Raw genomic sequence first — 18,048 nt, 5'->3', positions numbered from 1 at the left:
AAGACTTTAGGTGGTGGTTAAAAGCAGGCCTTCACAGGCTAGGGTTTTTCAGAGCGCTTCGCAGAGGGTCCGCTGGTAGCACACAGCGGACCTTTTCCGACCTCTCGGTTCCCTCTGCAGAGGAACAAGCAGGTGAATTCGGTCTCTGCCTCTCTTGCTCTTACTCTTATGTAATCATTATCTGATTGATTTAATTTGTCATGTATAATAAATTTGTATGCTATTGATTTAAACTTCTAAGTTGAGTTCTTGTGAAATCTCTGTCGTGGTCTAAGAGAAGAGAAAATACACGACACCTACAATAATTCTCAGATACATAACACAAGAATACCCCACAAATAAGGACTAGGACCAAATAATAACAACAAGCAATAGTGGTTTCGCCGGACCCGCGCCTCGCGCCGAGGCGACACTGCAATGATGTCAAAAGTGAGCGTCGCCCAGCTGTCCGGTTTTGCCAGCGCGACGCGGGAGTTCGACTACTCCCGACACGTAAGTAATGAAACAAAAAAACAAAACCAACAAAAGTGTATGTGGTTAGTCTAACAGCGTAACAAGATGTGATGGTGGTGAAATGTCCAAATGCCCGCACGATTGCCTGTGCACCCGCTCTCTGCGGCCAATCAGCTGGTGTGTGTGTGTGTGTGTGTGTGTGTGTGTGTGTGTGTGTGTGCGTGTGCGTGCGTGCGTGCGTGCGTGCGTGCGTGCGTGCGTGTGTGCGTGCGCACAGTCCGGGGCTGCTCAGCGGGAAACAAACCGGCGGTTTGTCACATGGTGAGACCAAAAGGCATCATGAGGTACTCGTAATGTCCGGCGGGAGTGTTAAAGGCCGTCTTCCATTCGTCCCCTTCTCTGATGCGGACCAGGTGATATGCGTTCCTCAGATCCAATTTGGTGAAGAACCTGCCTTCAGCCAGGAACTCAAAAGCTGAGGAGAGCAGAGGAAGAGGATAAGAGTCTCGGACTGTGATGGCGTTGAGTCCACGTTAGTCGATGCAGGGACGCAGACAGCCATCTTTCTTTGACACGAAAAAGAATCCTGCGCCGGCTGGGGACGATGATGGGCGAATGATTCCGGTGGCTAAGGATTGGTCAATGTACTCAGGCATGGCCTTGCGTTCTGGAGCTGAGAGAGAGAATAACCTTCCCTTGGGGGGTGTGGTACCTGGGCGAAGATTAATGCAGCAGTCGTAGGAACGGTGCGGCGGGAGAGAAGTGGCTCTCCTCTTACTGAAAACTTGGCCAAGGTCATGATAACATGACGGGACGGATGAGAGATCGAGCTTCTCCTCTGGCATGGCTAGCACTGGGTTGGGCGTCGACTGAGGACTTGGAGAAAAACATGAATCGTGGCACTCAGCCCCCCAGCCCATCACCTCTCCTGTCCTCCGATCTATGTTGGGGTTATACGGCTATACCTGGCGTATGAGCCAGGTATAGCCAAGGACCACGGAATGTGCACAAGACTCAACCACATGAAAATGGTTCTGTTCTGAATGAGCATCCGGGAAAACCATGGTGATGGGACCAGTACTGTGCGTAACCTTCCATAATCTATGACCGTCTAAGGCTGTGGCTTCTAATGAGGTAGGTAGTGGAAACATGGGCACGCCCAGATGCTTGACCAGGCTAGCATCCATGAGGCTAGCGTCGGCACCGGAATCCACCAAAACTGCCTGCTGAATAGACTGGGTCCCCACGGAGGATGTGGCTACGGATAATGGCCTGACGGAGGATTTGCACAGTGTAGATTGGCTCACCACTAACCTCCAGACTAGTGGGGAGCGTTGGCTTTTACTGGGCATGACATGGCGATATGGCCGGGTTGGCCACAGTATAATTACAGACCTGAGTTTCGGCTGCGGTCTTTCTACGCGCTCATCAGACGTAGACGTCCCAATTCCATCGGTTGTGATGCTGATGCGGCTGACTTGGCGACTCCCTACGCGTGGGCATGGTGAGTTGGCGCGTGTTGCTGCAAAACCTGCAACGAGGTGCGTTCAGGGTGACTGGGTGATTCTAGACTCGAGGACGCCATTAGCTTGGAGCGTCGCGGTGGGTTGGTGCGTTGTTCCTCCTCACGGCACTCCTTGATGCTAGTCCATAACCGACGATCGACCTTGATGGCCAGGGCTATTAACTCATCTAGGTCGACTGGGGTTTCGGTGACTGCTAGACTGTCTTTAACTCGACGGGACAGACCTTTGATGAATACGTCACTCAGAGCGGTGGAGTCCCAACCTTCCTCTGTGGCGAGTGTCCGAAACACGATGGCATACGCAGAAGCAGAGCGATCCCCTTGATGGAGACTCACCAGCTTCTGGGCGGCTTCTCGACCCGGCGTGACCTCCTGGAAGATGCGTTTCAGGGCGGCGGAGAAGGCTGTGAACGAGGCTAGACAGGCTGAGTTATTTTGCCTCTCCGCTGTGGCCCAAACTTCCGCTTTTCCCGAGAGGTGGGACACGGCGAAAGCGACCTTGGCTCACTCTGTCGGAAAAGACGGAGAATGGAGCTCGAATTGTATCTCACATTGGGTTAGGAAAGCTCTGAAATCACCTATGTCACCGGAGAAGTGCGTCGGAGCTCTGAGTTGAACGTGTGGAGCGGCTGAGCTCGGCGTGGGTATTGCGGCGGCGACCGGAGCTGGAGCTGGTTTTACTCGCTGGGTAAGTACCGTCAGTTGTTCTCCGTATACCATCATGAGATTTTCCTGGCGAGCTGCATATCTGGAAAGTTCCTGAAGCATCGTGGTGATTCGTTCTTATTGGTACGAATCCGCGCTTCCTGGGCTTGCAGCTCGGTCTTGATGGACTTGGCGCCGGCTGGGTCCATGTTTGGCCAGATTGTTCTGTTACAAACCGACGATGGAGGAAGGACCCACATGCACAGCGTTGGCTTGAGTATGATAAGAAGGTTTATTAGCAAGGTCAGGCAGGCGGAGGTCATACACGGTGGAGTAGCAATCAGGATCCGACAAAGAGCAGGTAGAGACGTGGTCAAGGTACAAGCAGAGGTCAACTTACATTACAGGACGGTCATAGGCTAGGCAAGAGCAGGGTCGAGGACAGAGCACGGTCAGTAACACAAGGCAGGAGATCAAGGAATGCTGGAATGCTAGTGAGGAATCAACATAGAAAATCTGGCAGGGAACTATGGCTAGAGGTGGAGCTTAAATACTAAATGACTAATGACTGATGATATGCAGGTGATGATAACAACAGGAAGTAAGGCTGGGTTGACTAGATGAGGACTAAACAGGAAGTGGTAAGAAAATTAAACCGGAGATGACTAGACAAACTTAACTAAGAAACATGAATCGTTACAGGTCATACACAGTGACAGGAATCAGAGGTCAGGAACAGGAAACAAGATCACGATAACAGTAAGCAGAATGACTGAATGCTGGAATGTGATGACTGGCATGCAACAATCTGGCAACTGGCTGTGGTGACTAATGGTGGTTAAATACCGGTGGGTGATGACTAATCTGAGACAGGTGTGTGTAATGAGAACCGGAAGTGAGACTGGAACTAACAAGATGAAAACAAAAACCGGAAGTCCTACAAAATAAAACAGGAAATACACCCAAAATCTGACAATATCAAAGCACATGCAGGTATTTGCTAAACAGTAAAATACCCATTTAAAATAGTCATAATTGTCAGGCGGGGCAGGTATCTTGACAGATCAGACCCACATGCACGCCACAGAATCCAACTCGTTCCAAAAGATAACGTTTATTGTGCAGGATACAGAGAAACAGTCTGGAGATCACTGGCACAATCTTCAAACAAGGGGGCAGGCAGATAGCGGCGGTCAGACAAGCACGGGTCGGTAACAGAGAGGCAGGAATACGGTACCGGAGGATCAGGCAATTCAGCGTCAGTGGACAGGCGATGGTCATTAACAAACAGGCTCGGCAACGGTACAGACTCAGCTGGCTCAGAAAACAGAACTGGTATCAGGCAGGGAATCAAAACAAATGCTGGAATGCGGAAAGAATCACGACAATCTGGCAGAGGACACAGGTGAGTACTGGTGATTAAATACTGGCGTGATTGCAAATGACCGCCAGGTGGAGTGATGTGGACCGGAAGTGAAAGTTGGCAGCAACATGGACTAGAGAAAAGAAAACGGAAATACCAAAATAAAACCAGAAGTAAACCCAAAACCCGACAATAATAAACTAGTTGAAAACTGAAACATTACTATTTATAGTTAAAATCTGGATCTGGATTGGATAATGAGGAATTATAGGAAGTTAATTGCTAAGCAGTAAAATAGTCTAATTATTTTAGCAAATTTATGCATTGAAAAGCAAAAATAGCTCTATTGAAGCTAAAGATATGGATTGGTACTTTTATTTTGAAATAATTTGTAGAAGGTGTGTGTGCTTAATTCCTAAACTATGAAATAGTCGTATTACCTAGTCTCAGTTAACCTTTCAAAGGTAGAAATGGTGCTATAAAAGCTAAAGTTTTGGACTAGTATTTCAAAGGATTTCGTTGAGGCGTGTGTATGCTGAAGACCTAAACTTTAAAATGGTCTTACTAACTAAACACAATTACGTATTAAAAGGCAAAAATAGTGCTATTAAGGCTAAATATATAGATGAACCATCACTCAGGTTAACAGAGGTTAAAAATAAAAAAGGCTTATTAAGTAATCATATTTAACTAATCCAAAGCAGTGCTTTTTAGGCAAAAAATTAAATTGGTGCTTTTATTTTGAAAAGATGTGCAGGAAAAGTGTGTGCCTAATTACTAAAATGTATAAGAGTCTCATTAGTCATATATAAAAACAGTCAAAGGCAGAAATACTGGTATACAAATTGAATATTTGAATTAGTACTTTTATTTTGAAAGGATTTGGAGAAAGTGTATGTGATTAATTATTAAACTGTAAAGTAGTCTTATTAACTAGTCATGAAAATAACTTGTCAAAAGCAGACATAATGCTATTAAAGGTAAAAAATTGGATTGGTGCTTTTATTTTGAAAGCATATGGAAAAGGACTTTGCAGGTATTTGCTAAACAGTGTATTAGTCTAATTACCTAGTCATAATAAACCTGTTGAAAGCAGAAATATTGCTATCTTTAGATAAAGATCAGGATTGGGGCTTTTATTTTGAAAGGATTTGGAGGAGCTGTGTATGCTTAAAAGCTAAACTGTAAAATACTTTTATTAACTTAAATTAAATTAGTCACAATTACCCATTCAAAAGTATAAATAGTCCTATTTAAGCTAAAAGTTGGATTGGTGCTTTTATTTTGAAAGATTCAAAGGAAGTGTGTGATGAGTTACTAAACAATCAGACAGTGTAATGAACTAATCAGTAATATGAGTTTTGACCTGTTAGTCAAAGCTGCAGCTGCACCGTTGTCATGGACATGAAAGGCGGGAAAATCAGCTCCATCCAGCTTGTTACAGCAAAACCATAATAGGTATGAAAAATTTACTTTAGTTTATGAATGCCTAGGTTTTAATGAGCAACTGGTATCACTTTTATGTTTGAAGACTAAACATTGTGCCACAGTCATAATTTCAAAATGTAGGACTTCTGCGTTTCTCCTAAAAAGTCTCACATACAAATGCATTAGACTCTATGGGAAGAATTCTGTAACTTTCTGAGCTTTGAAGCAGCTAGAGACTAAAGTATATGCCTGAGGGCTTAAGCAGACACCTCATTAGAAAGAAGACAAGTATGACCATGACTAAGTGAAAGAAATATGTTCATAGAGTAAAAACTGTGGCTGTAATGGACAGTTAAAGAGAAAAGTACCGTCTTAAAAAAACGTGTGCTCACACTCTAGGTGTGACATCACGCACTCTAGCTCACGCAATACACACTAATTTGTTGTGATTTGGCGCTATATAAATAAAATTGAATTGAATTGAATTGAATAATAGAAAAGCTAAGAATTCCTCAAAAACCACCCTATGCTTAAACTGCTATAACTCAAAAAGTATTAAAGATATTAAAAGGCTGAACAACAGATTAGTAGTTGAAGATTATTTTGTAGTTCAAATGGTGTCTGTAGCTTAAAGTATGTGGAAGCAGTTAAAGCTGAAAGAAGACAAAACTGATGAGGATTTGAAAAGTTGTTTCCATTAATTTTAATGGGGTTTTTATTACACTGTAAAATATTCTAATTAACTATTTGTAATTATTAAGTTGAGCATTACTGAAACTACCTGATAAGTTAATTGTACAGCTGATCAGATTTGCAAAGAAAAAGACTTGTTCTAGTTATGTTTTAAACAAGGAATTCCTGCATCATAGTCATGCTCTTTGCCACTCAGCCACACAAGCTGCTTCAATCACTCCTCAGAGGAGCAATATACATACTACTGGAAAAACCGAAAATTTCTAAGCTATCATATAGCTGAACATTGGTAATACATTAAAGGTCCATGCACACGCTTTTTTCATGCTACACAATGCTAAAGAATTGGACCTTGATGTCTAAGTAATGTGTCTATAACTTTTGATGCCAAAAAGCACTGTAGATCGCCCACACGGCCCGTCTGAAATAGTGTTTTAAGCTCTCGTCCACAACGCTTTGTTTTAGGGGTGTGTCGCAAGCAAAGCTGATGGCCACACCCCTTTGAGGAAGCGCATAGCCGTGTTTCGCCGCAGGGATCAAAAGTCACGGTCACTGAATCCATTGTAACAGCGACACTGGCTACCTCGCCCTCGTAGTGGAGTTTAACCATGTTTAATCCAAAATCTGACTCTGAAGTCGAATGGGAGGCTGGTGAAGTGGTTACACTTCAACTGACGCAAGGTACATCTAACTGGAAATTTCACATTTATTTCATTTATTGATTTATATAATACGCAACTTGATTAGCTGCTAATGCTAATACTAATGGTTGCCAATAAGCAGCCTTAATTAATACAACAGAATATTCATAACATGAAGCATAGCTCGATAAACTAATATAAATAAATTTTTACATGTTTCTTTATTTCTCGTGCTGCTGCTGTGTCAAAATAATTTTTCCATAATGGGGTCTTCAGCTGCAGCCTATATTTTGCCGTATTTGTCTGTAATTAGGTGTAAATGTTAAATGTGGGAACGGTGAATGCCTACAGAGGCATGGTGACAGCAACTGTTGCTGTCAAGATATTGCATGTGTTTATTACTTTTATTAATTAATTAAATAGAAATTTTGATAAATCTTACCTCAAGACGCCTAAACCAGTTGCCAAACCTACTGTCATGTATGGTTGATGATCCAGGACTGGAGCCAGTATGATTGAATGTGTATTTATTACAGAAAACATTTAATATACAGTATATCAGACAATTACACATGCATGGAATGAATCAGTATCTCTGAAATTAAACAATTTTAGAACATTTTACTATTTACAGATTAATCATAACATACCTGGGAACTCTGGTTTACTAACATAGTTTTGGTTCTAAATACATATTGACCTAATATACTTTTAATTGCTTTTAGTAAGGTGTATGATATATCAAGTGCTAATATATAACTAATAGAAATGTAGTTATTGTTTTTTCTTCATAAATTTGACAAATTACCATGTCTGTGTATCTAGTACTATGTCTGTGTGTGTATCTCAAGTCGTTGCAGGTATCTAGTCTAGAGAAGTCTTGTCAGGTGGTGCTGGGGACTTCTAGGGGGAAGAGTCCAAGTTGTCATCCCATCTTCCATGGTCTGGATCAGGGCAGTGTTTCCTGAGGCACAAGGCACCTTTGTTGGACTTAGACCACCTGTGAAATACCTAAATTATTGTTTTCGTGGCAATACCTCAATAAAAGTTGAATAATTATAAAACATTTGTCTGTTTTCCCTCATAAAAAAATAGTTCAGTGAAACAGCAATAGTCAAAGCCATCTTTATTGTCAACCAATGCACCAGCACTATAATGCTGGATAAGTTACCTTCACAGTTCAATGTGCAGACCACAAAATGAATGGGTAGGATTCATAGTTATGTTGAAAGCATAGTTTCTGGAGTGGAACAGGTACAGTCATGGGCAGTTGGCTGGCGAGATGCGAGGATCTTTTTTGTCTTCGCGTAGAGATGGAGGATGCAGCTGTTTTCCTTGACACCACTCTAGAAGGTATAAAGAATAAAATAGCAGATTAATGAAATGACCAGTATTTCCTATGTATCTCAAAACCTTTACAGATCTAAACAATATATAGAGGTAGTTAGATCAGTTTTAATGGTGTTTGGAGCAAACACGTTTTCAACTTATTTTATAGTGCTGGTTTGTTAAATCTTAGCATGACATTAATGACCTCCTTTCTGTCAGGTTGCTCAAATTCTGCTCAGAGGGCTGGTGGGACAGGGATGTTTACAAGGTCCTTCATAGAACAACCTGAGTCCAGCAGGACTTTATTGAAGATGGTCTCCATCACAGTTACAGAGTTACAAATTACCATTTATATCAAAATAAGTTGACCAACTGCATACAGAGTAAATACATAGACAATAATATATATACCACAACTAATGAAATATGAAATGCAAAATCTCTGTCAAATAAAACTGCATATTGGCCAACAAATGATTATACTGCTGTTAAATGTACATACCTTTGCTCCTGAGGTGAGCACTCTTCTACTCTTCTACAAGGTAGCCCCGTGTCAGTTTGAGAAGCAACCTCGTCGCGTTTTGGTAGCTGGCATGCGTCAGCCTGTATAAAAAAACACGTCACGTTTACAGCTAAAGTAGCTGACTATATAAGCAACAACACACATGTTAGACTTAGATAGAACTTGCAATAACCCAAATTCACGGGTCTACTCGAGCTACAACATACACAAAACAGGCTCGGTAGTAATTAGAAACACAGCTGACTCTCACAACTTACTAGTGCTAGCTGCTAACGCTAGCCGCAAATTTTGATGGTTTCCTGGATTATTTCGTATTTGGAAAGAACATTTTGCGTTCATCACTCTTCCTGATTTATGGTTTATTTAATGGTTTACTGTGTTTAGCTAATCCAAAATGTGTGTGATGTTGCTGTGTTGGTGGACAGGTTAGGTTTATGCTTTAGGGTGTGTATGCGGGAGGGTGGGGTGGGGGGGGCTAAGGGGTGCATTCATGATGTCTAAATCTATGTAGCCAGATTTGTCCAAGGACTTCCGGGTGTGCTACAAATATCTCTTGGACGACGCCATGGAGGCACCCACTGTTGAGGCTCGCCTGGCCGCTGTTGAGGAACTGGATGACATCATAATGGAGGAGGAATGGTGGCTCGACTACCCCGGCACTGAGGATATCAGCCAACGCACTGGCTTCACATCGAACGCCACCCTCTGCATTCCCTCCGTCGTCCCCGCGATTGCCAGTTCATGCTTCAATACCCGCTCAAGGTCAGTCATCAGTTACTATTTCACATCGTGATCTTGCCAGTATTTCTGCTTCTGCTTTGCCCTTGTTTCCCGCTAACCCCTGGACGCATTTTGGCTCCACCTGCTGGAGAACGGCTGCAATTGGAATCCATGAAATTTTCTCCCTTACGACCAGCCTTGAAGCTCCACCTCTGGGTTTGTCTCTGGTCCAGGCTTCAGGCCTAGGTTTGTCTCTGGTTCCGGCTCCATGTTTGGGTTCGTCTCTGGTTCTGGTTCCACGTCTAGGTTCGTCTCCGGTTCCAGTTCCATGTCTGGGTTTGTCTCTGGTTCCGGCTTCACGCCTGTCCTCATCTCTGGTTCTGGTCCCGGCTTCTCGCCTGTCCTCGTCTCTGGTCCTGGTTCCGGCTCTTCGGCATTCTTCGGCTCTGGCTCTGGTTCCGGCTCCTCGTCAGCTCTCGTCTCTGGTCCTGGTTCTGTCTTCTCGTCCATCTGATTGGTGCCCTCGCCCTCGGCTTCTCCGGCCGCAAGGCGCTGCCTTTTTCGTCGACGACCTCCTCGACTCTTCGGCTTCCAGGATGGGAACGTCCACCTGGAGGACGTCACCGGTCCCTGTGGACTGCTGGGCGTGCTCTTCTGCGTCTCTGGCCGCCTCAACTCTCCTGCATCCAGGTCGTCTCCTGAGCTGTGCATGTGGGTCCGCCATACAAGATACAAGCGCAATTTGTGACATGCGGGACTAATTAGATGCAGAACTATAATAAAGATTATAAAAAGTTAATTTAATTTTTTACAGTATTTTACAGTATGATGAATACCCTGCACATACATCACACATACAGCAAGCCTTTAATTTGACAGAAAAAGTGGAGAGGAAAAGGGAGTGGAGGAGAGAGAGAGGGCGGGGGGACGCACAACTACTGGAGAGAAAGAGACAAGATTAGTTGAACATAGAACAATGATGGGAGGTTATTGGACATAAGACGTAGAAGAAAACAAAGGAGCTCAGTGTATAAATTAAGTCCCCCAGCAGTCTATGTCTATTGCAGCTTAACTAAGAGAAGGTTCCTGTGACTAACAATCATTGCCAGTGACCTAAGCCATCTCTAACTATAAGCTTTATCAAAAAGGAAGGTTTTAAGCCTGATTTTAAAGGTGGAGAGTGTGTCAGCTTCTCTGACATGAACAGGGAGCTGGTTCCACAGGAGAGGAGCTTGGTAGCTAAAAGCTCTGCCTCCCGTTCTACATTTAAGGACTCTAGGAACCACAAGTAGCCTAGCGCTCTAAGAACAAAGTGTTCTGCTGGGAGCATAAGGAACTATGAGGTCTTTAAGATAAGAAGGAGCTTTATCATTGAGTGCTTTGTAGGTGAGTAGGAGAATTTTATATTCTATCCTACATTTTACAGGCAGCCAGTGCAGAGAAGCGAATGTAGGAGATATGTGATCTCTCTTTCTAAGTCCTGTCAGAACTCTGGCTGCAGCCTTTTAAATAAGCTGTAGGCATTTTAAGGAGCTGTTAGGACATCCTATGAGTAAGCAGTTACAGTAGTCCAGCCTAGAGGTAACAAATGCATGAATCAGTTTCTCTACATCGCTCTGAGAGAAGATGTTTCTGAATTTAGCTATATATATATAAAACATGCTATATAAGATGAAAGTAGGCAGTACTGGAGATTTATTTAATGTATGCTGTAAAAGACAGATCATGGTCAAAGATGACACCAAGGTTTCTCACAGTATAATCTGAAGCTAATGTTCTACCATCCAGGGTGGCTATCTGACTCAATAGTGTCTCCCTATGATTTTTAGGCCCAACAATAAGAATTTCAGTTTTATCTAAATTTAGTTGAAGGAAGTTTTGGGAAATCCAGGATTTCATGTCTTTTAAACAACTTTGAATTTTGACTAATTGATCTGTTTCATTTGGTTCCAAAGACATGTATAGCTGAGTATCATCTGCATAACAATGAAAATTAATAGAATGTTTCCTAATAATCTCACCTAGAGGAGACATGTATAGGCTGAACAGAATTGGACCAAGCGATCTTTGCACATGTGGAGAATTTCTCATTAACATGAACAAACTGGAATCTGTTCAACAAATAGAATTTAAACCATCCCAATGCTGTTCCTTTAATTCCGATTCTATGTTCTAGTCTCTGTAATAGAATGTTATGATCAATTGTATCAAATGCAGCACTAAGACCTAACAGGACAAGGACTAGAAACATGTCTGAAGCTAAGAGAAGATCATTAGTGACTCTAACCAGAGCTGTTTCTGTGCTATGATGTTTTCTAAATCTTCGAACAGGTTATTCACAATTATGTTGTCAGATAATTGTTTAGCCACAATTTGTTCAAGAATTTTTGAAATACAGGGTACTTTAAATTTAAAATGGTCCTATAGTTTGCTAATTCTCCAGGGTCCAGAGTAGGTTTTTTCAATAAAAGTTTGACTACAGCCACCTTAAAAGCCTGTGGTACATAGCCTAAATGTAAAGATTGGTTGATTTGATTCAATGTGGACGAGCTGATTAGAGGCAGAACTTCTTTGAGTAATCTGGTTGGGATTGGATCTAAAAGACAAGTGGGCAACTTGGAAGAGGTGATTATTGAGGTTAACTCCATACTGTATGAGTTATGGGGAAGAAGCTGTCTAGGTAAGACAGAGGATTTGGAAAATTTAAAGTTGATGGATCTAGACAGTGCTTTCTGTCGTTTGGAGGAAGTCGCTGCTGAATGTCTTCTCTAATGGTGATAATTTGTTAGTAAAGTAGTTCATAAAGTCATTGCTGCTGAGATTTAAGCGGATAGTAGACTCAACAGAGCCATGATTCTTAGTCAGCCTGGCTACAGTGCTGAAAAGTTTGTTTTCCTCAATTAAGGAGGAATAATATGTTTTTTAGCAGCACAAAGTGTTTTTTTTATATATTATTAGACTGTCCTTCCATGCAATGCAGTTTACATTTATTTTGTTGGAACGCCACTGTCTTTCTAGTTGTCTGGTCCTGTGCTTTAGGCTGCGGATCTCTAAGTTATACCATGGAGCTAACCTCTGATTCACTGCCCTCTTCTTCAGAGGAGCCACTGTGTCTAACATTGTACGTAGAGAAGCTGCAGCATCATCTACAAGACAGTTAACCTGTTCATAAGCATTAAGGTTCTCCTATATGTAGCTGCAAGACATTGAGGCAAAAGATGATGGAATCATCTGCTTAAAATCTGGCAACAGCGTTGTCAGATAAACATCTGCTATAGTAAGATTTCTTTCCAGCTGCTGTAAGGTCAAATATGGTAAATTCAAAAGTTAATAATAAATGGTCAGATAACAGAGGATCAGAAAGCCTGCACTGCACGAGGCCCTGGGGTTCACTGAGAAGAAGTCAGAGCCTGCCTCAGCTCCTGCGTCTCAGCCAGCATCAGCTTCTGCGTCTCAGCCAGCATCAGCTTCTGCGTCTCAGCCAGCATCAGCTTCTGCGTCTCAGCCAGCATCAGCTCCTGGGTCACAGTCTGCATCGATTCCTGCGTCACAGTCTGCATCGGTTCCTGCGTCACAGTCTGCATCGGTTCTTGCGTCACAGTCTACGCCTCATTCTGCACCTTCGCCTGCACCCAGCCCTGTCTTGGCCTCAGTACAGCCAACTGGCCACGCTCAAGCTCCAGCTCAGCCACGTCACGCTCCAGCTCCAGCTCAGCCACGTTATGCTCAAGCTCCAGCTTTGTTCCAGCCAGGCACAAAGCTGCCAGCCAAGCCAGGCTCTCGTCCCTGTCGGCCTCCCTGATGAGGTTGCTCCAGTCCCTGTCAGCCTCTCTGAAGAGGTCGTTCCTGCTCTTGTCGACCTCCCTAACACGACCGTTCTTGCTCCAGTTCCTGTCGACCCTGAAGAGGTCACTCTTGCTCCAGTTCCTGTCGACCCTGAAGAGGTTGCTCTTGCTCCAGTTCCTGTCGACCCTGAAGAGGTCGCTCTCGCTCTAGTTCCTGTCGGCCTCCCTGAGGTCGCCTCAGTTCTTGTCGGCCCCCCCCTGAGGTCGCTCCAGTTCTAGTTCCTGTCGGCCCCCCGAGATCGCTCCTGCTCCAGCTCCTGTCGGCCCTCCTGAGGTCGCTCATGCTCCAGCTCCTGTTGGCCCTTCTGAAGTCGCTCCTTCTTCAGCTCCTGTCAGCCCTCCTGAAGTCGCTCCTGCTTCAGCTCCTGTCGGCCCTCCTGAAGAGGTCGTCCCAGCCTCTGCCGGCCCTCAAGGACTTCAGTCCCGGCAGCAGGTTCTGGGGTTCCAGACTGGCGTCCGCCGGCCTGCAGCTCTGAGCCTTCTGTTACCCTCTGTGCAGATGTCAACTCCGAAGGGCGTGGGGGTGCTCAGGTGACCACAGCTGGGCTCGTCTCTGGCGGTCCAGTATTCGGTGGACAGGAGGTGGCCGCTCTGCTCCTGGTTCCAGTGTCTGTTGGTCCATTGTGTGCAGGTGCAGCCCCTAGCGGTCGGGTCCCGACCACGTCTGCTTCAGGTCCTGGTGGTCCGGATCCGGCTACGTCTGCTCCAGCTCCTGATGGTCCAGCACCAACGGCGTCCGCCAAGGCTTCACGCCTGGGGTCGTCTCTGGTCCTGACGCCTCTTCTGTCTTCGTCTCTGGTCCTGGCTCTGGCTTCCTGTCTGCCCTCAGCAGTGGTCCTTGTTCCGTCATCTCGTCTGTCTCTGGTCCTGGTTTCGGCATCTCGTCTGTCCTTGTCTCTGGTTGTGGTTCCGATGCCACGTCTGCCATCCTCTCTGGTTCTGGTTCCACGTCTGTCCTCTTCCTTGGTTCCGGTGTCCCGCTGGCACCTGGATGGCCCTTGGCGCATCCTGTGGCAGGGATGGCGCTGCCTCCTGCGTCGTCGGCCACCTTGGCTGTCCGGAGGCAACTCCCTTCCCGGAAGTCGCTGTTTCCTGTCATGGCGGCGACGCGGCCTCTGCCATCACCGGCCGCCGCACCTCCTCAGTCTCTTGGAGCGTCGCCCATCCGGAGAGCACTACCATGCGTTGGGCTACTGGGGGCATATTGTCCCCCTAGGGCTCCAGCCTTGTCATTTGGGCACGAAAGGTGCTGTTTCTCTCCTTGCCACCACCCTCCCTGAGAGAATATCTGGACTTTGCATTCTCTTGTTATGGACTCCCTCCCTCTCTCCTCCCTCTCATGGACTTGGTTCTCCTTCCGCAACTTCTTGTGTTTGATCTTGTGTTTTTGTCCCGACCCCCCTCCAGTTCTCCCTTCACCCATCTTGCTTGGTTGTGTTTTTTTTGGTCGTCTAGGAATCCGCCCTAGATGGTGGGGTGTTCTGTCACAGCTCACGTTACTCAGTTACTGTTTCCATTCATTTCTGGTTTTATTTTGCAACCACTTCCTATTTAGTGCCCATGATATTAGTTTTAGCTTTACTTTGCAGTCACATGATATCACCAGCTGTATTCCATCAATCATTACTCACCTAGTGTTTAAGCACCATGTCTTGCCATAGCACCTTGCCAGATTGTCGTCATTTTCATGATCCACATTCCAGCGTTCTAGTATCTTGTTATCGTGTTTGACCTTGTCCTGCTACCGACCCTGCATCTAGTCCAGCTTTTGACAGTCCAGTGTTGTAAGTCTGACCATCGCCTGTTTTTGACCTCGCCTTTGTCTACTCCCTGTCGGATCCAGTTTTTGCCTGTACCATGCATGACCTCTGCCTGCCTGACCTCGACCATTAAACAACTGTTCTTACTCAAGTCGACGCTGTGCATTTGGGTCCTTCCTCCATTGTATGTTTGTGACACTGTCAACATCTACGTGAATGTTAAAGTCTCCCACTACAATGACTTTATCTGTGAACTAAGTCAGATAAGAATTCAGAGAATTCAGTTAAGAACTCTAAATATGGAGCAGGAGGACAGTAAACAATACAAACCACAAGTGGCTTCTGAGTTTTAGAGTCTGGGTGAGAAAGGCTCAGAGTGAGGCTCTCAAATGAGTTATAACTATGTTTAGGTTTAGGAGTAATTAATAAATCTGAGTTATAAATTGCTGCTACTCCTCTACTTTGGCCTGCACTTCTAGGAACATGATAGTTGATGTGACTCATTGGAGTTGACTCATTTAAACTAACAAATTCATCCTGCTGCAGGCAGGTTTCAGTGAGACGGAAGAGATCTATGTGATGGTCACTTATCAAGTAATTTAATAACAATGATTTATGAGAGAGATCTGATATTTATTTAACCACACGGTATTAACTTACTCTTGGTCGGTGAGCAGACATAGCCTATGCGATAACGAAGACTAAGATGGGGTGGCGGCTGTAGAGAACATGCAGAGAGGATTGTAAGACTGTGACTCTCTCTCCTGGGCTCCACTCTGAGTTGTCAAAGTATAGTTTAGTCCAAATTTAGGATTATTTGAAAGAGGATAGTTTGATAATATGAAAGACAAAACTTCTTCTTCAAGCCTGCACCCATCCTCCGCCTCTTCAATTCAGGCGACTGGACCTGGAGAGACTTCCCACTGGATGGTACTGAAGGACGCTAAAGCTTCCTATTGTTTTGGACAGACTAGATCAACAACTGTTTTGATTTCACTAAGAACGCTGGTGTTTCCTCAAAGTGTTCTAAATTCACTAGTAACTTTGTTGTTTAGAGGTTAATAACAAATACTCTTTTCTTTTCCCTAAATTCATCACACATTTAGGTACACACAGAGTGTGCTGCATTGAACTATCACAGAGTATCGTAGATTTCCTACTACACTTTGCGTAAGTACAAATCCAGAAAACTGCGTAAGTAGAAAAAAATGCGGATGTATCAGCCTCTACTAAGTCCAAATCTACGCATGTTTTTTTTGCACATTCCAATCAACATAGAATTTGATCACAGGAGAATGAGTAGCAGACTCCTCCCGTGAAACGCGTCTATATAAATATAGTAATTCATTTAAATATGGTCTGGGTCTGCGCAGTACACTGAGTCGGACCACGTGCTCAGGTGTTAATGCTGCAGGTTTAGCACAGTAGCGGAACTAAAAAGTAAAAGTGATTTGACATCAAGGTGAATGTGAAACGAAGGGCGGACGTTTACTATCTGTGGTCATGTTGCAGTGCAATGAAAACAACTCCAGCATTACAGGGCAAGATGAATGAAATGCTGCTGGAGAAAAGAGGCAACAACTAGCAGCCACTTACTGGGCTTGTCTGAAAGGACATGAAAACAGTCATCCTACAAAAGTGTTGTTAAATCCCTGTCAGGAGAAAAGTAGCAAGTCAGTCAAGAGTTTTGGGAGGACGATATAAGATCTAGTCAGCAGATTAAGGTTGGGGATAAGTAGATGTGTCCAACTATAACAAGCTCAGTAGTACCACCATGGTCACTAAAGAAGGCAGAAGTAGACTGGGAGTTGTTAAAAAAGAGAAGAGAGGAAAGAAATGAAGTAGTATATACAGTAAAGTATATACAGATCCATCTAGAACAGTAGAAGAGAAGGTAGGGTGGCGTCAGAGTTTAGGGTGAGTAGGAGAACCACTGATGGGTTGTTAGTTTTCACAGGGGAATTAATTGCCCATTTAACCCATTTTATTTGCATTACAATGGGTAGAAAGAAGTATGGTCTGATTCCAGTAGCTCATTAATGAGCATAAGACACATGCATGCAAACTCTAGACAAGATTTGGTGGCAGAAATTTTAAGCACTCTGTAGAGGATAAGGAAGGTAGGGTGGTGGTTCAGTATATTTGGATTCCAGCACATGTAGGGGTTGAGGGTAATGAAGAGGGTAACGAAAAGTGCAGACAGGCAGGCAAAAAAAGCTACAGGGAATAGGAAAAGGGGTGATGTGATTAGTAGGTTGAGATTTGGTCATACTGGTTTAAACAGTACTAAAATATATATTAGGGAAGCATGAAATAGGAAGATGTGAGTGTGGAGCATAGGAAACAGTAGAACATGTTCTGATACACAGTCCATTACACATACATCAAAGAGGCAGGATGACAAGTTCTGAAAGGGAGAAGAAAAGGGATAGATATAAAGATGCTGTTAGGTGAGAGGGAAATAGATCACAGAGCGGTGTTTAGGTGTGTAGTGGAGACGGGGTTAGAGATTGGAATATATATTTTTCTCTTGTTCTCTGAATAATGCATACTCCAACACAGAAGGTGGCGGTAATGTACTATGCAGTTTGCCAACCGCCAATAAACAAAAAAGAAAACGCAGGAAAAGAAGAAGGAGGAAAGAAGAAGAAAGAATAAAATAAGAACCAGACAGGATTATAGGAGTGTGGTATATGGATCAGTACTAAAAGAGCTGGATGGGGTACAAGCAAGAGCCCTAAGAATATGTGTGGGAGCAGTAAAAAGGGCTCCTCTATGTGCACTGAGGGTTGAAAGAGGTGTCATGCCACTTAGCCTCAGGAGAAAACATATTGCGGTGAACTATTGGTTAAGCCTGAAGGGGAAGGAGGGTTACTGTCCAGAGAAAAAAGAGAAAAAGACTGGTGCTGGGACAGGAGAAAGTATGGGTGGAAGGGTAAAGTGTGGGCAAGAGAGATGAGGGTAGGTGAGATAGAGGTGGAAATGGAGAATTACATTCCTAAAAGTCCCATATGGAGGCAGAAAGAGGTGTTGGTGTTGGAGGAGGGGAAAAGGAAAGCAGAGGAGTTTAATGTGGTTAGAGAGTTTGATAATATAGTGGATATGAAGTATAAGGGGTTTGTT

The sequence above is a fragment of the Betta splendens genome, chromosome 15 (genome assembly GCF_900634795.4).
Source record: "Betta splendens chromosome 15, fBetSpl5.4, whole genome shotgun sequence".
NCBI lineage: Eukaryota > Metazoa > Chordata > Actinopteri > Anabantiformes > Osphronemidae > Betta > Betta splendens.
The sequence above is the reverse complement of the archived record's forward strand: the minus strand, read 5'-3'. Positions refer to the sequence as shown.